Source organism: Lynx rufus, unplaced genomic scaffold, assembly GCF_022079265.1.
Source record: "Lynx rufus isolate CCGP_SWC_20201006 ecotype Redwood Valley unplaced genomic scaffold, mLynRuf1.p SCAF_11, whole genome shotgun sequence".
Lineage (NCBI taxonomy): Eukaryota > Metazoa > Chordata > Mammalia > Carnivora > Felidae > Lynx > Lynx rufus.
Genome location: NW_025814825.1, coordinates 26,364,166 through 26,389,126, shown reverse-complemented (window position 1 = coordinate 26,389,126; position 24,961 = coordinate 26,364,166). Strand labels below are relative to the sequence as shown.

Here is a 24,961-nt window from a genome sequence, read left to right as displayed (position 1 = left end):
GACGCAGGGCTTGAACTCACAGACTGTGAGATCATGACCTGAGCTGAAGTCGGACGCTCAACCGACTGAGCCACCCAGGCGCCCCGATATGATTATGTTTAAATATACTCTCGGATTTGTTTTGCTAGAATTTTGTTATGTTTTACATCTGTATTCATAAGCAAGACTGGCCTATCACATTATCCATGTCTGGTTTTGGTACAAAAGTTATACTAGCCACACAGAATAAGTTGAGGAACTTGCTTTATTTTGCTGTTCTCTGGATCAATACGTATAAATTTGGACATATTTACCACTAGAATAGTTTGGTACAATAGTTTGAGTTTGATAGAACTCAGTTTTAAAATCATCTGGGCCAATGTGGCGCCTGGGTGGCTCTGTCAGTTGAGACTCCCAACTCTTGATTTCGGCTCAGGCCATGATCTCACGGGTCCACGGATTTGAGCCCCGCATCTGGCTCTGTGCAGACAGTATGGAGCCTGCTTGGGATTCTCTCTTTCCCTCTCTCTGGCCCTCTTCTGCTCACTGCCTTCTCTCTTCCTCTCTCAAAAGAAATAAAAACAAAGAAATAAAAATAAAATAAAATCATCTGGGCCAAGAGGTGCCTGGCTGGCTCAGATAGTATAGCATGTGGCTCTTTCGATTTGGGGGTTGAGTTTGAGACCCACATTGGGTGTAGGGATTGCTTACAAATAAAATCTTTTAAATTTCTTTTAAGTTTATTTATTTATTTTGAGAGAGAGAAAGAGAGAATGAGAATGAGCATCGGAGCTGGGGACAGGTGGAGAGGGAGAGAGGGAGAGAGGGAGAGAGGAAGAGAGGGAGAGAGAGAGAGAGAGAGGGAGAGAGAGAGAGGGAGAGAGAGAATCCCAAGCAGGCCCTATGCCATCAGTGCAAAGCCCGACATGGGGCTCAGTCTCATGAACTTTGAGATCATGACCTGAACTGAAATCAAGAGTCAGACGTTTAACCCACTGAGCCACGCAGGTACCGCTATTAAGTTACTTTTTTCTTTTAATGTTTATTTATCTTGGGAGAGAGAGAGACAGCGAGCGAGCAGGGGAGGGGCAGAGAGAGGGAGAGAGAAAATCCTAAGCAGGCTCTGCTCTGTCAGCACAGAGCCCAATGTGGGGCTCAATCTCATGAATCATGAGATCATGACCTGAGCAGAAATTAAGACTCGGACACTTAACCAACTAAGCCACCCAGGCGCCCCTATTAAGTTACCTTTTAAAAAGAAAACTGTCATTTTATTTAAATTATAAAATTTATTGACATAAAGTATTCTCTTATTTTTAAAAAAATCTCTTCTGTATTTGAAGTCACGTGCCCCCCTGTTTACATACCCAATACTATTTGTGTTTTCTGGGTTTTTCTTGACCATTTAAATGATTTATTTTATCAGCCTTCTCAAGAATCAATTTTTGGCTTCTGTAATCCTTTCCTATATATCTTAAAATATAATTTAAAACCCCAATTTTATCACTTATTACGTAGAAGCTTGCATAAGTCTCTCTGTGACTCAGTCTTCTCATCTATAAAGTGAGAATAATAACCGTACTTACCCCACAAGGTTATAAAGATTAAATGAAATAATCCCTGTAAAGCACATGGAACAATACAAGGGCTAAATAGCAAGTGCTGGCTTTTATTTTCATCATCTGTTTACTTCTCTTGAATTTATTCTGTTGTTCTTTTCCTAATTTAGGTTAGATGCTTAGCTTATTAATACTTTTAATTTTTTTAATTTGAGTATTTAAGGCTTCAATGTGTCAGACAAGTATTAACATCCAAGTTTGCTTTATTGTTCAGTTCTAGATGTTTTCTGATTTGTATTGTCATTTTATTTTTGAGCTGTGGGATTTACAGAAGTCTGTTTTAAAATTTCCAAACATGGGTGTGTATATACTGTTTACTATTCATTTTTAGTTACATGCACTTGTTGGCAAAAACTACGGCTGATACGATTATTTGAAATGTTTTTTTTTTTAATTTTTTTTTTTCAACATTTATTTATTTTTGGGACAGAGAGAGACAGAGCATGAACGGGGGAGGGGCAGAGAGAGAGGGAGACACAGAATCGGAAACAGGCTCCAGGCTCTGAGTCATCAGCCCAGAGCCTGACGCGGGGCTCGAACTCACGGACCGCGAGATGGTGACCTGGCTGAAGTCGGACGCTTAACCGACTGCGCCACCCAGGTGCCCTTTGAAATGTTTTAAAACTATCTATTTATTTATATTTTAAAATGTATTACAATTTGCTGTACAGCCTAGTAAATGGTCACATTTAATAAAATGCTAACTTCTAGAACCAAATGACCTTGTCAAGCTCTCTGCTTTAAAAATCTATGAATATTCTCATTTTAATAGGGTAGAATTAGCAAGACACCAGAAGAAGTGTCATAACCTGGCCTCTGCCAGCCTTTCGAATATCCTCCTCCTCCTCCTCCACACCCTTCCAACGCTCTAACTGTACTAATGACAGTAGCGCTCTCTCTATAGGCATTCCCTCCAGACTTCCATTCCTTTGCACAGCCTCTGTGCTTCACCAGGTTGAGTCTAATTTATTCTTCAAGAATTGGTCCACAAGAAATCCTGGCAGGCAATCCCTGATCCTTCCTCAGCAGGCTGAGTGAGGTCCCATCTCTACTTCCAGCGCACCCAGAACATTGACCATAGTTGCTTCACAGCTCTTGGCTAACATTCATTTAAAAACTATTTATTAATCCCTTGGTATATGCTCTATGCTGATTACACAACAGTAAATGAAACAGACATGATTCCTCCCATTAAAAGACTTATATAGTCGGGTGAGTTTTTGACTTATCTTGAAGCATCTGTAATCTCCATTTTCTGGCACATAACTAAACAAAGCAATAAATGCTCAATAAATGAATAAAAGGAATAAAAAATTATATTAATCTCTTAAGAGAAACATAATTGAGGAGTTAAATTCACTATAAAAACCACATAACAGGGGCGCCTGGGTGGCGCAGTCGGTTAGGCGTCCGACTTCAGCCAGGTCACGATCTCGCGGTCCGGGAGTTCGAGCCCCGCATCAGGCTCTGGGCTGATGGCTCAGAGCCTGGAGCCTGTTTCCGATTCTGTGTCTCCCTCTCTCTCTGCCCCTCCCCCGTTCATGCTCTGTCTCTCTCTGTCCCAAAAATAAAATAAACGTTGAAAAAAAAAAATTAAAAAAAAAACCACATAACATACTCTAAAATTCTTTATAAGTATGCTGGCATCTAAAAATGCATCTCCAAACCTTACAGTTATAGCCAGTAACTACCAATCCAGTAATCTCTATCTTACCTCTATCCAAGTACTAGCTAAGGAACTTCACTCCCATAATCACCTCTGGTGATTTCTAGATAATCAGAGAAAAGAAATTTAGATCCAAGTCATGAAATAGTGGAATCTCCATATATTCAAAAGCCCTCTTCCTAAAATATTTCGGGCTTATTTCATGTTTTGAATTATCTTAGCTCTAAGTTTATTAGCTTTTACTTATCACACTTGCCTTTAAGTTTATTTTGAGAGAGACAGACACAGTGCAAGTCTGGGAGGGGCAGAGAGGGTGGGGGGGATGAGAGAGAGAGAGAGAGAATTCCAAGCAGGCTCTGTACTGGGTCCTGATGCAGGACTCAAACCCATGAAGCTGCAAGATCACGACCTGAGCCGAAACCTAGAGTCAGATGCTCAACTGACTGAGCCACCCAGGTGACCCTCTTATCATACTTAAAAAAAAAAAAAAAAAAAAAAGTTTATCTTTATTTATTTTGAGAGAGACAGAATGTGTGTGTGTGAGTGAAGGAGGGGCAGAGAGAGAGGGAGAGTGAGAATCCCAAGCAGGCTCTGTGTTCATGCAGGGCTTGATCCCACAAACTGTGAGATCATGATCTGAGCCGAAATCAAGAGTCAGACACTTAATAGAATGAGCCACCCAGGTGCCCCATCATACATTTTTTTAGTACTATGAAATAAGAAATTTAATATATTCTACATACTTTACATATATTAATTCATTTAATCTTCTTACTAACTTTACGAGGCAAGTATTCTCGGGGTGTCTGGATGGCTTAGTCGGTTAAACGTCCAACTTTGGCTCAGGTCATGATCTCACAGTTTGGGAGTTCAAGCCCCACATTGGGCTCTGTGCTGACAGCTCAGAGCCTGGAGCCTGCTTTGGATTCTGTGTCTCCCCCTCTCTCTGCCCTTCCCCCACTTGCACTGTCTCTCTCTCTCTCTCTCTCTGTCTCTCTCAAAAACAAAATAAACATTAAAAAAATAAAAAAATAAAAGTCGTACTAATGAGGCAAGTATTCTCATTATGCATAATTTTATAAGAATAAACCTGAAAATGAAGCATGATTTTTTTAAAGAAAGGTATTAAATACTAGAATTAACTCAAGAGGAAGTAGAATACCTAAATACACCATAACCTGACTATAAAGTGGTGGTCAACAGGCTGGAAATGGGATGGAGGGGAGGGTGGTAAAGAAGGCAGTGGGGTGGGAGGCAGTGAGGAGGAGCCCAGGCTCTGGTGTACATTGTTCAAGATTTTATATAGTATGAGCTTATCAGACCTCCTTATTAGTCCCTTACAAACAAAGACTGGGTGGGAAGGAGCAAGGAAGGGGTGGAAGAAAGGGAGAAAAGGGAGGAAACTGATGAGCTCGAGTTAAACTGGAATTTCTGAGATACTTAAGATTGGAAATACCTCACAAACAGGTGAAAATATAAGACAGGAGAGCAGGAAGCAAGTATTTCAGATGGAGGGTAAGGATAGGAATTGTCACTACAGAATATGAAAAGATGCTGCTGGAAATCTTGTGGCATGCTCTCCCCACAGTATCATATATAGCTGCAATAACATAGACAGCAACCCAAACCCAAAAGTATCCAAAATGGAGAATGACCAAATAAGTTAAGTCAGGAGTGTATCCACCAACTTAAATTAAGAATAATGGTATCTTGGGATACCTGGGTGGCTCAGTCGATTAAGCGTCCGACCTCAGCTCAGGTCACGATCTCACAGTTGTGAGTTTGAGCCCCGTGTCAAGCTCCGTGCTGACAGCCTGGAGCCCTGCTTAGGATTCTGTGTCTCCCTCTCTCACTGCCCCTTCCCTGTTCACTCTCTTTCTCTCTCAAAAATAAACATTAAAAAAAAAAAAATAAGAAGAATGGTATCTTAGTTATGAGAGGGCAGTCCTAATTTAAGACAATGGGAATAAACGTTCTGCCTCCCTTTGAAGGGGGTGGGTAGCATAATACGCAAAGAGCCTGAGGACAAGGTCCACAGATTATCTACAGGATGAGTTCTAGATTTCTCTACAGCAGAGAGTAGGAATAAGACTAAATTTTCAGTGGTGTCCAGGGAGATACCAACAGTAAGGGCAGAGCACATCTTTTTTCCAAGCCTGGAGCTGTAACTGCTTTTCTGCAATGCAGGGTTTCAAAAAGCTGCTAGATCTAACAGATCTGCTACCTTGCTAAGAATCTCCCAGCTGCCGGTGCCTGGAAGCACTGAGGACTCCTCCCAGAGTGCCAAGAAATCACTAACAATTTGTTGACTCCTCTGTTATCAGTCAACAGGACAGAAACAATTCTGCCTTCCCATGCTGACTGGTTTGCCAATGAACAGATACCTACAGCCAGAACTAAATGAGTGCTTAGGGAACCCAAGACCCCCATAAGTGGGCGCAAAATAAAATGCAGTTTGTTTTAAAAGGAACTCTGCAACCAGAGGAAAGGCTAAGCTCAAAATGATAACAGGTGGCTTCTACTTAGGCAGAGCTAATAGAAGACAGTGGGTGACAGTGCACACGCGAGACCCCAGGATGGTGTCTGTCCTCTCAGTAAAGAAGAACACTCACGGATGTCCAAGTACCGGAGCTGCCAAAAAGGACACCGATGCAGGACTGCAGCCCCAAAGACACTGTCACAGCAGCTCAAAGAGGATACCACCATTACGACAATGTGTCAGTGTGAAGAAAGGGGAGCATCCCTGGGTTTCTATAGTGCGGGCAGTTGATGTGCTTATCAGTTACTGCTTTTCTCCTAAGTAACTCAAACATGAACAGCTCCACAACCACTGAAGAGCCACTGAGCAGGACCCACTGAGAAGGGTACTTTGCATTCCTTATCATGACCTTTGTCCTGCACCTTCCCTTGAGGAACTCCATCTTTGGTGAATCCTTTTATATCCTAATTGAGAATTAATGCTCAGTGGAAGATGACTGTACATTAACAAACTTTTTTTAAATTTTGGGGTGACATAGAAGGCTGCCAGTTTTGATTAGGATGCAGAGGAGAAGAGGCTCTCAGCAGATCAAGCTCCAATACAAGCTGCCCTGATTCTCAGACTCAAAGGTACAAGAAATAACCTGTGGTAGATTCTCTGACAAGTTCCAATAGGAGAGTTGGAGCACAGACCCCTAGATTTTCTGAGGCAAGGATATGACTTCATAACACTGTATGAAAACTGTAGCTCCTGGCATGACATTGGGCCCCAGTAGAGAACCCAACTATGGAACATCACGGATTTAGTGACCAGAGCTACCCATCCATGATTCACAAGGTCAGGTGAAGCAGCAAGCTATTATATGATAGAAATGGTATTTTTGTAATAGTACCTAGGCAGTGGTAGAGGGCACTAGTAAATACAAGTCCAGAACCTCATGTCACCTACTCTTATCACAACAGATGTCTTTACTTATGCTCACACCAACAACTTTATGGTGGGTTCCTGGTAACCAATCACAAAAAAAGAAAACCCTGGGTCCTGGCTGACAAAGACAGATAAAAAATGACTACTGCTCTACAGCCCTACTTGGATGACTCTGAAAGACAATGAGGAGGCAGAAATTCTCTCAGTGGGCATGGCAAAGAGAGAAGTGACCAAACAAGAAAAAACATGGACTCCTTAGGAGTGGTGAATGGTATGGCTGATTGGGTAGGGCGATGGAAGGAGCAAAAGTGGAAAATAAAAGAGAAGGAACCTGGAGAAGAAGCATGTTGATGGTTCTAGAAGAGCCCAAAGTGCCAACCTTTATATCTTACGTTAATGCCCACCACAAAACACCAACAATGCTTTGGTGCATTTAACAATGAGGTGCATTTAACTACATTCCCAACTATAGATGGAATAACTTGTCACTTGACTGCAGTGAGCTTTTGCTCTGGGCCACCTCAATGCTTGGCCAACAGGGTCATGAATGGAGGAGCCACAGTGACAGACAGGAAGGCTTTACACAGGCCCAACAGCATGGGTTCTTCCTTACTGAAGGTGGCCTACTCACTGCCACTGACACATGTGGGTATAGAACTGACACTCCAGATATGCGTTTGTCTTCCTTGCCCACAGTATATCATCCCGCCAGCACCACTATCCCAAGGTTTATAGATCACCTCATGAGGAGTATCAATTATGGCCTCAGGATCAGCTACAGGATTGGGGATTACAGCTTGGTCCACTAACCCTCTTGTTTTGGAGATTTCTTTTAGTGATTACAACCAGCCTCCAATTTGAAGCAGACAAAGTGGGCTTAATGGAACATGAGGCAATCTGAGAAATAAAAACAGGCTATAGCAAACACTTGTGGTGCTGGCAACACATTCCCTTACCCTACCGGCCTCATTATAGCTATGGTGGACAGCTCTATGCACTGCCTGACAGTATCTGATACCAAGTATAAGCCAAGGCACTGCTGTTTTGCTCCTTAGGGTTTTCTCCAAACTTAAAGAAGACTGCTCAGCAGTATGTAGGCACAGCCATACAAACGCTAGAGTTAAAGCTCCAGGAGAAATCTTCAACTAACAGAAGATGAAAAGTCATTGGGGCACCGGGCTTGCTAGGTCAGAAGAGCATCTGATTCTTGATCTCAGGGTCATAAGTTAGAGCCCCTTGTTGGGTGTAGAGATTCCTCAAATAACAAAAACCTCAAAAAAAAAAAAAAAAAAACAAAAACAAAAGATGATGAAAGTCAGTGGATAAATCTCCCAAGCTCCCTGTCCTTTGATGGGACAATACGGCACATTCAGAGGGTCCCCACGATTGCCCATAGTGATAACCGGCTCCTTACCACACTTTATGTAACTTCTCTCACCTTTCCCTTTCTCCCATTTCTGCTTCTTTGGATCACCTCGCAAATAAACTACCTAGTCGTAAGTCCTTTTCTCAGGCTCTACTTTCAAAGGAGCCCAAACTAAGAAGTGGTACAGTCAGGACTCAAACTAAAACAATGTGGCTCCACAGCCTGCACTTTAACAAGAGCGTATTGCCTCTTTAAAGCAGCAGAATAGGGTGCAATACACTATGGGATCCTAAATGTAAATACCAGTGAGCAAGCATATACACAGCAACAAAGAGATTTTAACTTTCTAGTGGTGAAGAAAACTGGAAAAAAAGGGGCAGACTATATATAGCCAAACCTAAGTCAATTAAATACATACATACACACACACCAAAGACATATTCAAAGACATATAGCAAACAAATGAGATTGCTTTCCTATGGCAGGAGGAGACAAAAGGAGAGTGGAGATCAAGAAGAAAGTAAATAAAATAAATCAATTGAGGCACCTTATAAAGACAAAGTAATTTTACTCCTGTAAATGTAAGATATGATTAAGTTGAGTTTCTGAGTCACAGTCCGAACATACTGTCACAATATTAAATGGAAAAGTCAACAGTACTTGTTATGAATCGGAAGTTATCAAAATAAATATAAAACTCTGAAAATATTTTTATTTACTTATTTATTTTTGATGTTTATTTTTGAGAGAGAAAGAAAGTGTGTGTGCAGGCATGTATGTGAGCATGGGAGGGTCAGAGAAAGAGACATTACAATCCAAAGCAGGCTCCAGGCTCTGAGCTGTCAGCATAGATCATGACCTGAGCCAAAGTTGGACGTTTAACTGACTGAGCTACCCAGAAACCCCTGAAAATATTTTTAAAAATTCACCTGTGTTAAGACCTAAAATCATTCTGAACAGTACTGGCAGCACACATTCCATACTTTGAGAAACACTGTTGTCACTATTCTGAGATAAGAATGATAGAGGGATCTTCAAAATATATATATTTTTTGGGGCGCCTGGGTGGCTCAGTCAGTTGAGAGTTGGACTTCAGCTCAGGTCATGATCTCACAAGTTCATGGGTTCAAGCCCTACACTGGGCTCCCTGTCAGCGCAGAGCAGGCTCAGGATCCTCTGTACTCCTCTTTCTCTGCCCCTCTCCCTCTCATGCTCTTGCTCTCGCTCAAAAATAAATAAACATTAAAAACACCTTTAATATACATTTTAATAGTAAAAATATTATTTTGAGAGCTTAACTAGATTTATGTTAAAGAGAAAACTTGAGGGGTGCCTGGATGGCTCAGTCAGTTAAACAACCAACTTCGGGTCAGGTATTTCTCTCTCTCAAAAAAAAACACTAAAAATTTTTTTAAAAAGAGAAAACTTGATAAGAGCTGAATCACAAAGCCTTTTCTTAATGTGAATGCTTTCCTTCCTCAATAATGTAATGTTTTCCAGTTACACAATGTATAATCACAAAACAGTGACTACTTAAATTTTCAATATAAAATGTTGGAATATTTCTAAATATTGCAAAGTCCTAAATCAGTCATCAACTAAGAGCTGAAAAGAACTTTAATAAAAGCACCAAAACTAGCTAGTTTTATATTATGAGGTAACTTATTACCTCACTGAAAGGTATTTCTCTAAGGACATTACCATACTGATGGTTATTTGTTAACATGAAACCATCAAATTCTGCTTCATAAATTTCTTCATTGATCCCAATTCAAATCTTGCTTAGCATTTAAAACTATAGCAAAAGACGTAATATGAACAGAACAGTATTTTTTTCTTTAAAAACTGCTCTTTTAAAAAACGCAATACCTGGGGCGCCTGGGTGGCGCAGTCGGTTAAGCGTCCGACTTCAGCCAGGTCACGATCTCGCGGTCCGTGAGTTCGAGCCCCGCGTCGGGCTCTGTGCTGACGGCTCAGAGCCTGGAGCCTGTTTCCGATTCTGTGTCTCCCTCTCTCTCTGCCCCTCCCCCGTTCATGCTCTGTCTCTCTCTGTCCCAAAAATAAATAAACGTTGAAAAAAAAAAAAATTAAAAAAAAAAAAACGCAATACCTTAAAAAAATTTATTTTTAAAAATAAGAATAGGGATGCCTGGGTCACTCAGTCGGTTGAGCATCCGACTCTTGATTTCAGCTCAGTCATGATCTTGAGGTTCATGGGATCAAGCCCCTCCCTCGTCAGGCTCCACACTGAGCATAGAGCCTGCTTGGGATTCTCTCTCATTCTCTGCCCCTATCCCATGCACATGTGCTCTCTCTAAAGAAACAAACAAAAAGAATAAAAAAGGCAATACTTTGCTTTTTTTATGGTATCTCCCTTACAATATGCTAAGACTTGAAACATGATGTACAAAAATATGTGTTGTATGTAAACAAATGACAAAATGAAGAGACCAATAAGACAATAAAACACTAATTTTAATGTTTCCTTAAGCTTAGAAAACTTAGGGTGCCTGGGTGGCTCAGTCAGTTAAATGTCTGACTCTTGATTTCAGCTCAGGTCATAAGCTCACAGTTTGTGAGTTTGAGCCCCACTTGGGGTTCTGTGCTGAGGGCATGGAGCCTGCTTGGGATTCTGTCTCCCTCTCTCTCTGACCCTCCCCCACTTACTCTCTATCTCTAGCTCAAAATAAATAAAAATAAACTTTAAAAATAAATAAACTCAGGAAACTTAGATTTGAAAAATTACTTATATTTGCTATGGATGCTGCCCAACATTATCTGTACTATCCAGACAGAATGTATGGGCATCATCATCTCTTTCCAACATCCAGTCAGAAATTACTGTTGATACAGAAGGACTATTTTCAACTGTGAAGAAAATGAGAATTTTCATATAATTCTAATTATTTTCTTAAAAGTCTTTTTCTTACCTCAGAGATGTGGCTAGATAAAACTGTACTTCCAATTTTCTCCAAACAGCTTTGACCTATGCTTCCATCTCATGAATTCCAAGACAGTATTAAACTGATGCATATTTTCATAAATCTGTTAAAAAAAAAAAGAACTTATTTAGACTAAAAGAAACATGCAGAAGCAATACTAAAACAATGTCCTGTGTAAAACTATACATTTTCAATGTAAAGTCAATGAAAATTCTAAAGTACTTTAACCTATTGCTTTACCATTTTCCCAACTTCTGCCCAAAGAAGTTTCCCATTTTGCATATTTTCAACTTTGCAAAGATAATAGTAGTTCTGTGGAAAAAGTTACTCACGTGTAAAATTTCTGTATCAGCTTAGACTTTTGAAAAAAAAAAATCACATCTTAAACTGGAAAAGCAGGAGCAGCTAGAAGCAACACTAAAATCTATAATTCTACAACATTCAAACCCCTACTTCAGCAAAACTATATTTGACCACCCAGCTAATATCCCTATTTTCACTTTTATCACAAAATCTCTGTAAGCAGTTTTCATTTCAGTCAAGCTTTCCCCTAGAATATCAGGAACTGGAGGGGTCAGGAATGAATCGCATCGCTTGGTCTAAGCCCAGGGGATGGGTTACAACTATGTGACCCCTGACATTCAGTTCCCCTGCTGCCTTAAGAGACAAAATTCACAAATCTGGAAGAGGGAAACAATGAAAAATTTAAATCTATTTAAAGAAGTGTGTTGTTTACTTAGAGATCTTGAAAATAATTTTGTTGAATGTATCTTTTAACTGAAACTTCAAATAGCAAGGTATTCTGTTTCATATTGTAAAAGGAAAAATTTTAAGCTGCATGAACACTACCTATGTCCCACTGCAAGGTCAAAATGCCTTTGTCTTCAAGTGCATTTAGAAGTATCATTTGTGTCACACTGAGGTTTAATAGTCTTGGCAATAATGACTGAATTCATGTAAACTGGGCAACCTGAAACTGTCTAGCATATCAGATAGCAGGCTTTCTTAAAGACAAGAGTCTCCACTCAGCAGACAGGCTGCCATAGGACCATGCTAAATCTTTCATGGTCCAACTAAAGACAGACTGACCCTGAAAGCAATTAGCAATGCTTTGTCTGCATTTAAGAGCTTTTACTGTCTTCGCAATGCACTGGTTACCTACAACTTAACTGGTCCCTAACATTTTTCAGGGTACTGACAGGACTATACAACTCTTAGAATATCACTTAGAGAAAAGAGGGCAGGAATGGAGATACACTGTTTAGGATTTTGTTTTTCTGAGATGTTCACAGTCTTAAAAAATTTCCCTTATATAATCAAAAAATAAATGCATTGTATTTCCATTTTAGAAATGACAAATATTTTCCTTGAAAGCCCCTCTTTGCCAACAACTCCATTCTTCCCAAATGGTGTGTGTGGAAGAAAAGAGGGAAGGCAATCACTTATATTAAGCAAAACTCAGATTAACCTATTCTCCTAAAGGTTAAAACAATCCATCAAAATGACTATGTTTAAAAATACATGGCTTGATTCTAATTCTACCAGGTTATTTCCAATGGATCAAATAAAATTAACATGTGAACCACTTACCAACCATTGTTTATTACAGCACTATTTATTACACCCCCATTTCCTTGGTGTGAAAAAAAAGAACTGAAGCTTTAGGCTAAGTCTAAAGTTAATAAAAAGAAAAATACATAATTAAAGAATCTGGAAATATGCCACCTTCAAAGTCCAAGATCCTGCCTGAATTTTCTATCCTCCCTCCATCCTCTCAATGCAGAAATAAATGACAAAAAAATATAACTGTCTAAAGATTGAATCTAAGACGAACTAATGAAAACCAAGTAAATGTGACCTTACTACTAAGAGGAAAATAAAAGATTAATCAAAGGACAGGATATGCTTCACAGTACAGGTCTGCAAATCACTTTTTACAAACTAAAACTGTGAATAAACTAAAGCTTTCCCTAACCTTTGCAATATAGTGCTACAGTCCTATAAGCAGAAATCAGTAAACATGTGCAGCTTTAATCACTTAACTTACAAGGTAATACACCACAGGCTTTTAGCACTATGAACTTGGGTTTAACAACCACAAAGGATCCAGTCAAAACTGAATACTAAACAAGTATGATAATACTTTCATCAAAAATTTTGTGTCTGAAATTTTCAAGCCTGTTAGTGCTGGAAAACACATTGAAGAAAAAATAATTCTTTTAAAAACACATCAGAGCTTCTTAATGATAGAATAAGTGAAAAACAAACCTTTCTAGATATACTCTAATGTTTTATGATTGAGCTAATGTTAGAATTTCAAAGTTGGTAAATATGGGCAAACAAATGTGAAAAGTGCATTTTAATCCCACATTATCTTTACAAAATACCTTTATTTGCCACCAAAATGTACACATCCCTCATGGTTCTCAAAATTATTAAAGTTGTTAAACTTTTTTAAAAATTATTTTGAGAGAGACAGAGACAGCATGATTAGGGGAGGAGCAGAAAGAGAAGGAGAAAGAGATTCCCAAGCAGGCTCTACACTGTCAGGGCTGAAACTGACGTGGGACTTGAACTCATGAAACCAGGAGATCATGACCTGAGCTGAAATCTAGTCAGACGCTTAACCGACTGAGCCACCTAGGCACCCCAAAAGTTGTTAAACTTTAAACCACTGGGGTACTGGGCACCTGGGTGGCTGAATCAGTTGAGTGGCTGACTCGATTTCAGCTCAGGTCATGATCCCACGGTGGGAAGATCGAGCTCCAAGTCGGACTCTGCACTGACAGCACAGAGCCTGTTTGGGATTCTCTCTTTCTCCCTTATCTTCTGTCTCTCTCCTGCTCACGAGCTCACTGTCTCTCGCATGCTCTCTCTCTAAAGAGAATTAGATAAATGTTTTAAAAATAAATAAACCACTGGGGTACTTAAAAGATCACTAATCATACATAACCCATCAGTGACAAACACGAACTAAGGATATTATAGTCATCTTTGACTCCGACGTTTTAGGACATCGACCATTCACTCCTATATAAGATTTGCTTTACAGAAATAATAGTGTACACATGCTTTTGATAAATATACTCATAAGACAAAATTTAAGATTACTTTTGAGTTTGTACAAAATGTCAAAAAGTGGTCATTTCCTAGTCTTCACAAAATCAGCAATACTGACAGCATATTTTTTCTTTCTACCACTCCAAATCCTCTCCTTCTCATCTTCATTTCTCCTCTCCAAGCACCATAAAAAGTACCCCAAATATTGGACAAATATTGCTGTTAACACTATCACTGCATTCTTATAACCGTTTTAAAAAATCAGAACCAGGGGCGCCTGGGTGGCGCAGTCGGTTAAGCGTCCGACTTCAGCCAGGTCACGATCTCGCAGTCCGTGAGTTCGAGCCCCGCGTCAGGCTCTGGGCTGATGGCTCGGAGCCTGTTTCTGATTCTGTGTCTCCCTCTCTCTCTGCCCCTCCCCCGTTCATGCTCTGTCTCTCTCTGTCCCAAAAATAAATAAACGTTGAAAAAAAAAATCTTTAAATAAAAAAAAAAAAATCAGAACCAAACTACAAAGTAATATTTGACAAAACATTCCAGCTGGGCTCTTAAACTAAATGCATTAATATTACAACCTTTGGTACATTAACTGGAAAATTCCAACATCATGCTTCAGAAAAATACAATACAGTTTTAGCTATAAGTAACTCAAATGAGCAGTGTAATTTAGGTTTATCATGCATTATTATTATTATTTTTTTTTTGAGAGAGAGAGAAGAGAGAGATCGTGAGAGCAGGGGAGAGGAAGAGGGAGAGGGAGAGAATCCCAAGCAGTCTCCACTCCCAGCATGGAGCCTGACCATGGCGCTTGATTTCACAACCATGAGATCATGACGTGAGCCAAAATCAAGAGTTGAATGCTTAACTAAGCCACCCAGGCGCCCCTATCAAGCACTTCTATAATAAAGCAGGTTAGTACCACATAACACAGAAAGGAAGGGTCAACTTATGGACGGGTTGTGTTCTAAAACATCACTTACAAATTGAATATAAGCATGATTTTACAACTTAACATGCCTTTCCCATAAAAGCAAAGATTTAAACAGCAGTATTAAACCCACAATACAAATGAACTACAGTGCACGATTCTATGTAGCACTCTTCTGCTTAAGCATATTTCCATACCAAACTCTAAGCTTTTATTCACTGTTGTATTCTAGAATCTAGCACAGTTGATGACACAGAGTAGGATTTCAACAAATACTAGCTGATCTGAAGTACTGAATAGCAACAACTCAATGATATGAAACCAGCCTGTCTAGAAAACCTTACCTATCTTAATTATATCAGATAACCAAAAGGCAAGGGGAGAAAAGCTCCTTCCAAAAGATATGTGAAAAAGATTCTCAACACCAGGCTTGGAAAGCTCTGGTCTAAGCCAACTGTGGCAATTTCCATTCTCCTTGCCGGTAAGACAAGAGACTAAATTGCTGGGGAGCTTCTGGATGATGAAAAAAAGACACTTGGGTGAAAACCCCTTCCATCCCCCAACCTTTTTTTCCAGGCAACTCTGGGTTTGAGTTTGTCAAGCAGAATGAGGCAGCTATCTTAGGACCATAAGGAAAGAGATGGCCTAAGAAGACAACCCAACAAATAATGAAGCTTCTGCACAGCTAAGGAAACAATCAGCAAAACTAAAAGGCAACGAATGGAATGGGAGAAGATATTTGCAAACAACATTTCAAGTAAAGGGTTAGTATCCAAAATCTAGAAAGAACTTATCAAACTCAACACCCAAAAAACAAATAATCCAGTAAAGAAATGGGCAAAAGACATAAATAGACACTTCTCCAAAGAAAACATCCAGATGCCCAACCAACACATGAAAAAATGTTCAACATCACTAATCATCAGGGAAATACAAATCAAAACCATAATGAGATACCACCTCACATCTGTCAGAACGGCTAACATTAACAACTCAGGCAACAACAGATGTTGGCAAAGATGCAGAGAAAGAGGATCTCTTTTGCATCGTTGGTGGGAATGCAAACTGGTGCAGTCACTCTGGAAAACACTATGGAGGTTCCTCAAAAAATTAAAAATAGAACTACCCTACACCCAGCAATTACACTACTAAGTATTTATCCAAGGGATACAAGTATGCTGTTTTGAAGGGGCACATGCACCCAATGTTTACAGCAGCACTATCAACAATAGCCAAAGTATGGAAAGAGCCCAAATGTCCATCAATGGATGAATGGATAAAGAAGATGCGATATATGTATACAATAGAATATTACTCAGCAATCAAAAAGAATGAAATCTTGCCATTTCCAACTGCGTGGATGGAACTAGAGGGTATCATGCTAAGTGAAATCAGACAGCCAGAGAGAGACAAATATCATATGACTTCACTCGTAGGAGGACTTTAAGAGACAAAACAGATGAACATAAGAGAAGGGAAGCAAAAATAATATAAAAATGGGGAGAAGGACAAAACATAAGAGACTCTTAAATATAGAGAAAAAACAGAGGGTTGTTGAAGGGGTTGTGGGAGAGCGGATGGGCTAAATAGGTAAGGGAGCATTAAGGAATCTACTCCTGAAATTATTGGTGCACTATATGCTAACTAACTTGGATGTAAATTAAAAGATAAATTATTAAAAAAAAAAAAAAAGAATGGCTGCATCAAAAGACAGAAAGAATCTGGGTCCTTGGTGATGCTATAATGCTTGAATGTTTTAACTAGGTTGGATCTTTTTATTATATTAAATCTTTTTATTGTTTAACCAGTTTTCAATTACCAAAAGTAACCCAGCAAATACAGTGATTTAGAAGCCAATACGCCATTTACTTTCATGAATTCAACTTTTATTTATACAATGATAACTCATCTAAATTATATCTCAATCCTGGGGTGCCTGGGTGGCTCAGTCGGTTAAGCGGCCGACTTCGGCTCAGGTCGTGATCTCGCGGTCCTTGAGTTCGAGCCCCGCGTCGAGCTCTGTGCTGACAGCTCAGAGCCTGGAGCCTGTTTCAGATTCTGTGTCTCCCTCTCTCTGACCCTCCCCTGTTCATGCTCTGTCTCTCTCTGTCTCAAAAATAAATAGACGTTAAAAAAAAATTAAAAAAAAATAAATTATATCTCAATCCAGATCCTTCTCTTGAACTAATACAAATTTCCAAAGTACTAAATATTAAATAGTTATTCCAGTGGCACATTAAGAGAACAGAAGTGATATAAAAGCCATCATCTACCAGCACAAAAATTGTTTATGCACTCATATTCACTTGCATGGCTAACAGCAGCACCACCACCTACCCAACTGTCAAAGTTGGAAATCTAGGAAGCACTAATCTCTTCTCCCTCTGCTTCATCTATTATATTGAGGTAATTAAGAAATGCTGCCCATTCTGATATATCTTTAAAATCTGTCTCCTTTATATCTATACACACCTAGTACAGGCTCTCATCTTTCACTGCAGCCTGCCTTCATTCTTACCTCCTTCACTGTACCTTTGTTTCTAAAATACAACTGTGCTTCTTGAAAAGATTATAAACACCATAAGTTATCAGGAAAATAAAAATTAAAACTATAATTAGAAACCACTACATACCCACCAGAATGGTCATAATAAAAAAGACAGACAATACCAAGTGTTGGTAAGGACATGGAGAAACTGGAACTCTCACACACTGCTGTAAAATGATGCAACCGCTTGGAAGAACCGTTCAGCAATTTCTTGAAAAGTTAAACATAAACTCACTATATGATCCAAAATTCCCTCTATGGAAATACCCAAGAGATATGAAAATGTGTGTCTATACAAAGACTTATACACAAATGTCCTCAGCAGTATTATTCATAATAGCCAAAAGTGAAAACAACCCAAAGGTCCATCAACTGGTGAATGGATAAAGTGTGGCATAATCATACAGTGGAATACTATCAGGTAATAAAGTACTGGCACATGTTACAACTCGAATGTACCTCAAACACATGCTAAGTAAATGAAGCCAGTTGCAAAATACCATATATCGTATGATTCCATGCATACGAAATATTTAGAAAAGGCACATTTAGACAATCAGACCAAAGCAGTGGTTACCTAAAGCAAGGGGTAGAAGTGGGAAATTTGGAGCAGTGATGAAATGTTCTAAAATATTTACAGCACAACTCTAAAATTTTACTATAAATAAAAAAATACAAGTGTGCTTTAAAATTTTTCAACAATTTCTACTTGTGTATAAAATGAAGGCCAAAATCTTTAGAAGGCTATCTATAGACTGCTATAATCTGCTTTCCGTCTATTTAACCTGCTTTATCTTCTACTATAATCTCTGCCAAAATGCCTCCTGCTGGTCATTATTAAACTATTTGCTATTTCCTAAATATGCCCAGTTATTTAATGCTTCTCCCTTTCTTTGAACTTGCTATTCTAATTCAAAAATCAAAATGTTATCTTTATATTTTGCCAAGTGAACTTCCATTTGTCCTCACAAAGCTCCATCTCAAATACCTCCTTTCATTGAATCCTCTCCACTCCCTACGTGTTGCTAACTTGCTGAGTCTGGTAATAACACACTTAGTACTTAGCACACTGAATTCTGATGATCTATTTAAAGGTATGTCTTACTTATTAAGATAACCCCTGTGTATAGCAATTGCATTTTACTAATACTTGTGTTCCCTGTGTTTTAAGCACAGTCCAGTGACCAGCACAAAGGAGATAATCCATGTATTTTTGAATAAATGATTGATGAAGAATGACAGGAAAAAGAAAAATCCCAAAGTAGGCAAAATGAGCTCTGCACCACAAAGACCCTTGTGTAAGGATGGTTAAAGCTGGTTACATAAGAAAGAAAAACAGAAAACCATCCAATCTCACCTAAGTGTTTATCAGGGTGGGATCAGTTAAATAGCCACAATGAACATTACACAGTCCTTTAAAAGAATGAGAATCATTTATTTGTGCTGATATAGAATGATATCCCAAATATCCTGCAGTTATAAAAATTATAAAAAGAGTCACTCCACTATTAAAAAGAAAACTATACACACAAACAGCAGTGTGTGTGTGTGCGTGTGTGTGTGTACGTGTATGCACACACATGCAACATGTATGAGGAAGGTAGAGATGAAAAGGTACACACCAACTCATCGGAATATAGGCAAAAAAGTGGAAACAACCTAAATGCCTATCAACTCATGAACAGATACACAAAAGGTGGTATATCCATCCAACTAAATATTATTTATCCATAAAAATAAATTAAGCCATAAAAAGAATCAATTCCAATACAACATATGAACACTGAAAATATTATGCTAAGTGAAAGAAGCCAGACAAAAGGCCACGTGTTATATGGTTCCATTTATACAAAATACCCAAAATATGCAATTCCACAGAGACAGAAAACAGATTAATGGTTGTGTGGGATTGGGAGTGGAGGGTGGGAATGGAGAAAGACACCAAAGGGATGATCTATATAAGAAAAAAAAGGATAAATTTGAATTCATCAAAATTAAACTGTTTGCTCTGCAAAAGACCCTGTTAAAAAGATGAAAAGACAAGACACAGAATAGGAAAATATACTTGCAAACCATAGATGTGAAAAAAGATCCATATCTAGAATATATCCAGAAATATCAAACTCAACATTAAAAAAAATTCACCTAGAAACTGGGCAAAGAACATGAAGAGCGATTTCACTGAAGATATTTGGATAGCAAATAAGCACATGAAAAGATATGGTCAACAACAACAGCCATCAGGGAAACGCAAATTAAGACTACACTGAGATCACTAAGCACCCACTGGAATAACTAAAATAAAAAACAGGACAATACCAAGTTCTGGCAAGAATATGAAGAAAATGAATCCTTCCTACGTTGCTGATGAGAATGTAAAATGCAACAGCCACTCTGGAAAATGGTTTAGAAGTTTCTTTAAAAACAAAATACACACTCACATGTAACCAAATGCACTCCTGGTTACAAAGAAACGAACATGAATGTTAGTAGCAGCTTTATTTTTAATAGCCCAAAACTGGAGAAAATAAAATGTCCTTCAAAAGGTAAATGGTTAAACTATGGTACATCCATACAACAGAACCTTATACTCAGCAATAAAAAGGAATAAACTACTGTTACACAAAACAACTTGGGTGAATCTCAAAGGATTAGGCTGAGTGCAAAAAGGTCACATAATGTAGGATTCCATTTATAAAACACTCTCAAAATGATAAAATTATACAGATGGAAAAAAGACTAATGGGGGCAGCTGTGTGGGTGGCATAAGGGAGGTCTTTGCGGTGACAGAATCTGTACCTTGTTGCTGACATGGTTACCTAAATCTACATGCATACTTAAATGGCACAGCACAATACATATAAAATGAACCAATGTCAATTGCTGGTTTGGTATTGTACATCATGTAGTATCAAGTAACCACTGGAGGAAGGTGAAGGGTACAAGGGACCTCTCATTATTTTTGCAATGTCCTATGAATCTAGAATTACTTCTAAGCAATTAAACATTTTTAAACTCTATTTCCTAAAAATGTTTTACCTCTGCTTTAAATTAGATTTTGAACAAAATAACTGTTCAAAGACTATTCAAGATATATTACTTCTTTCCAATCAGCTAGAAAACTTCAATTCTGCAGTGGTTTCTAGTATCCTATGGAAATGAGGAGTGCCCATAATAGAAGTCTAAAGAAACCAGCAGTTCCTAGACCAAATTCTGGGTCTGGGAAGCAGTGACTGCTATTTCAATGGGTGCCCATCTGTTCTAAGAGTGACACACATAGGAAGTTTGATGCAGCCACCTGCCCCAGGATGAATCCCCAAATAATCATCTATCCATATATTCTTTTCCAATTTATCCTTCCTCACAAAGAAGCATAGAAACCACCTCTATGTTTTCATTTTAATTTTTCTCTATAATTTATTAGCACAATACACACTGTACACATGGGCATTTAAATTGCTTGATATATCTTCTTCCCCTTTCCAAGTAAACCTAACTCAGTCAGTGAAGAAATATGTATCACCCATTTATTTCTATAAAATGATAAGAAATTACCAACAGAACATTTATTTTATTAGTTGTAAAAGCACCCACGGGGCAAGTTCCTCTGGATAGTTTCACTACATTATATAAGCAGGAAAATTTCTATTCTGAGGAATCATCAGGAATTGATTTTAGACTGCTAAGAGTCCATCAATTCTTCTAAAAATGGGCATTGTTTATACTTTTCAATAAAGCATAAACATTATTTAGAATTAACATTATGAACACCAATTACAGCGTTACGCTACAATATAGTGAATCGCCACAGACTATTAGTAATTTACTTCCTCTCCTGATATAATCCAATGGAAAATACACAATGCTATCTATATAGCATTCATCCCCCCAAAATTTAACTTTAATCTAGTCATGAAATACAAAAACACAAGCAGCAAATTGTGGGATATCCTACTTAAAAAAAAAAAAAAAACAACCTTGGGGCGCCTGGGTGGCTTAGTTGGCTAAGTGTCCAACTCAGCTCACGTCATGATCTCATGGTTTATGGATTCCAGCCCCACATTAGGCTCTCTGCTGTCAGTGTGGAGCCCATTTCGGATCCTCTGTCTCCCTCTCTCTCTCTTGCTCCATCCCCAATTGTGCTCTGTATCTCAAAAATAAATAAACATTTTTAAAAAAATCATTTAAAAAAAAACTAGGTAAGATTTCAGAAAAGACCACTGGGGGGCGGGAGATAAGGGGCAGTAGAATAGTGATAATGGAAACTCTCAATCAAAGAAAACTAAAGACATATGACAACCAAATGAGAAATATATTCCTTATTTAGTTCCTAGATCAAATATCAAAATGGGGCACCTAGCTCAGTCAGTAGAGCATGCAACTTTTCCTTTTTTTTTAATTTTTTTTTTTTTACCGTTTATTTATTTTTGAGACAGAGAGAGACAGAGCATGAACGGGGGAGGGGCAGAGAGAGAGGGAGACACAGAATCGGAAGCAGTCTCCAGGCACCGAGCCGTCGGCCCAGAGCCCGACGTGGGGCTCGAACTCACGGACTGCGAGATCGTGACCTGAGCTGAAGTCGGATGCCTAACCGACTGAGCCACCCAGGCGCCCCGAGCATGTGACTTTTGATCTAAGGTTGTGACTTCAAGCCCCATGTTTGGTGTGGAGCCTACTTAAGAAACAAATAAATAAAAATAGCTACAAAGAACTCTTTTGAAAACAAAGTATAAGAAATTTAAGTAAGGGAAGTATATTACACAATATTATATTGGTATTAAATCTCTTAGCTATGATAATGTAGCTCTTAAGGAAAACAACCTGTTTCCTAGGATACACTTGCTAAAATATTTAGGGGTAAAGTTTCAAGACATTTGCAGATAACTTTCAAATGGTAAAAAAAAAATGTATATGTGTTTTTATAAACAGAGAAAGTAGATGAAGCAAAAGGTTATTAGCAAGTGAACTGGTAAAATGGGTTTTTACTATTTGTTCAAACTTTATTTTAAAAGTTTTTAAAGTAAAAAAATTGGGGAAAATATATACTTTATCAGTTATGAGGGTTTTTTTTTTAACGTTTATTTTTGAGAGAGAGATCTGGCAGGGGAGGGGCAGAGAGCAAGGGACAGAGATCTGAAGTGGGCTCTGCACTGTCAGCGCAGAACCCCAGGAACTAAGAGACCAGGACCTGAGCCAAAGTTGGATGCTTGACCAACTGAAGTACCCAGAAGCCCCTTAATTAGGTACGAGTTTTAATTCCACACATGATTTTAGTAAACAATGTCAGTACGACAGAAGTTACTAAAATCAAATACTGACAGATCTATAAGGAAGTCCCAAAGATCCTCCCTCCATCGACAAATTTTAAAGCTTTTTCCTAGAAATTGTAAATTATGAGTTGTTCAACAGGATGAAAAATTACATTTTGTTCAAAAGGTCAAAAATTACAGTTGTGCTTCCAACACAGAGCACTATAACCAGCCCGAAGGCATATGGCTTTAAAAGAACTGCAAATCAATTGTACTATGCAAAATTTACAAAGGTTTTATTTGATCCTGAAGTAGATAGAGATAGCCACACTGATATGTTAGAACATATTTTCAAATGTTCTATTTAGCAAATAGAAGAATGTTTTAAAATTTCTTTCTCCAAACAGATCTGTTTCCTAATGATGGATACCATATTTTTCAGGCTGCTAAAGCAAGGTAAAAAGGATAGAATGAATTCCTCTAAAACATGGGTAGTTTCCTAAAACAACTAATTACATCTCATGAAAATAGGTAACACTTATCACCTCAAGGATGTACTGGTTATGTCAGACTTTAATCCAATAATCTGTTATAAAATATTTGACTTAATTATTATTTATTAAAAACAAAACTGCCTTCATTAAATACCCAGCTGTCATTCATCCAAATGTGTGCATTAGGGAGACTGAAGAAATGATATTCCAGAAATTACAGAAAATAATTTTTGATTAACAGCATCCATATAAAATCTATCATTGTACAGGAATATGCAAAGGAATCACATCCAACAGGAGGGGAAATGGACTACAGCTATTTCCTCCAAAGGCTGGGCGTGGGACAGTGTTGCTACATGTCCGTAGGTGGGTAAAAACACAGGGAAGAAAGTTTTAGCTGGGAAGCCTGCATTGAAGTTCTCACCTCTATGTAATGAGAGGCAGGTAGTTAATTACTAAACAGTACTGTCTTTTAAATCAGTGAGTCACATGCCTAAGGGAGGAGCTTATAAGCAGGATGAGCAACAACCAAGGCAATGAAGTAAGATTTCAAACAGAAGCAACAACAGGTTTTGAAAACTTTCAGACAGACAATTAGAAGCACCCATCCCAATATAATGCACATAAGCCAACAGCAGGACTATGGACTAACCAACCACCTTCTTGTAAGACACGTCATGCACTTTTGGGACTAAGTTTGTGAAGTTAGATAGGTCTGAATTGCAGAGAATAGATCTATTGTTAACAGGCAAGAGAGACTCAAAGAGAAAGGAAAACAAGATCACTTGATAAGACTTCTGAGGACACGATAGTGTATTTTAAAACATTTAAGACACAGTTTCCTGCTGGTAAGCAACATTTAATCACCTTGAGTCAGCCATAAATGTATTAAAACTCAAACAATAGTACCAAGATGATAATACAAATAGTGCCATACCACCATACATGATGATTATCTGAGAAGTTTCAAAGACCATTGTTTCACAGGGGGAGAGATCACTGGGGGCTGAATTTAAACTGGCCTGCCAAAGACTGACAGGGTTTGACAATATTCAAGGAGGGAGTAGTGTATGTAGGTTAAAATGGGCATTATGCCAGGAGTGGGGCCCAGGGAGGGTACACTGTGCCTGACCACTGTCCCACCTGAGGCCTGGACTCTAGAGGGGTAGAGCAGGATAATCAATGTATGGTCTGACCCAGATGATACATACAAAACCACCCTTGAAGCTCATGTCTGTAGCAGACATCAATGCTCATTTTAGTTCTCTTTCCAATCAAGCACTGAAGACTTCACAGTCCTCCTAAATACAGAACAGCCAAGATGTCAAAATGTTTGAAATTCACCTACCATTCTTCTAGAAGGAGAAGATAAAGAGAATACAGGGTTAACAGAATGGCCTCTGCAGCCAGCCTGAGTAGCAAGGTTAGAATCCTGGCTCCACCACTATCCATTATGATACTTTGATCCAAAGTTGCTTAACCTCATCTGTACCTAATGTGTAAAATAGGGACAATGACTGCATGTATCTGAAAGACGACGATCGAAGGAGTTACTGTAGGTATGGCACTTAGAACAGTGCCATGGAAACAGAAGTACTTCCTAAGTGTAAGTGACTGTTATTATTTTCTATCAAATAAAAAAATCAACTGTATTCTCAAAGTAATTAGAATTTTAAATGAGGGGTAATAATATAAAATGCATAA

The 24,961-nt window shown here is 38.5% G+C and overlaps 1 protein-coding gene across 1 annotated transcript in view; it reads right to left on the bottom strand.

The window, feature by feature from the left end:
* Window positions 1-11,038, bottom strand: part of BMPR1A (bone morphogenetic protein receptor type 1A) — a 59,185-nt gene extending 48,147 nt beyond the window's left edge. The window contains exon 1 of the mRNA XM_047073066.1: window positions 10,967-11,038. The gene's annotated coding sequence lies outside the window, so the exon portion shown is untranslated. The remainder of the gene's footprint in view (window positions 1-10,966) is intronic.
* Between the last annotated feature and the right edge of the window lie 13,923 nt (window positions 11,039-24,961).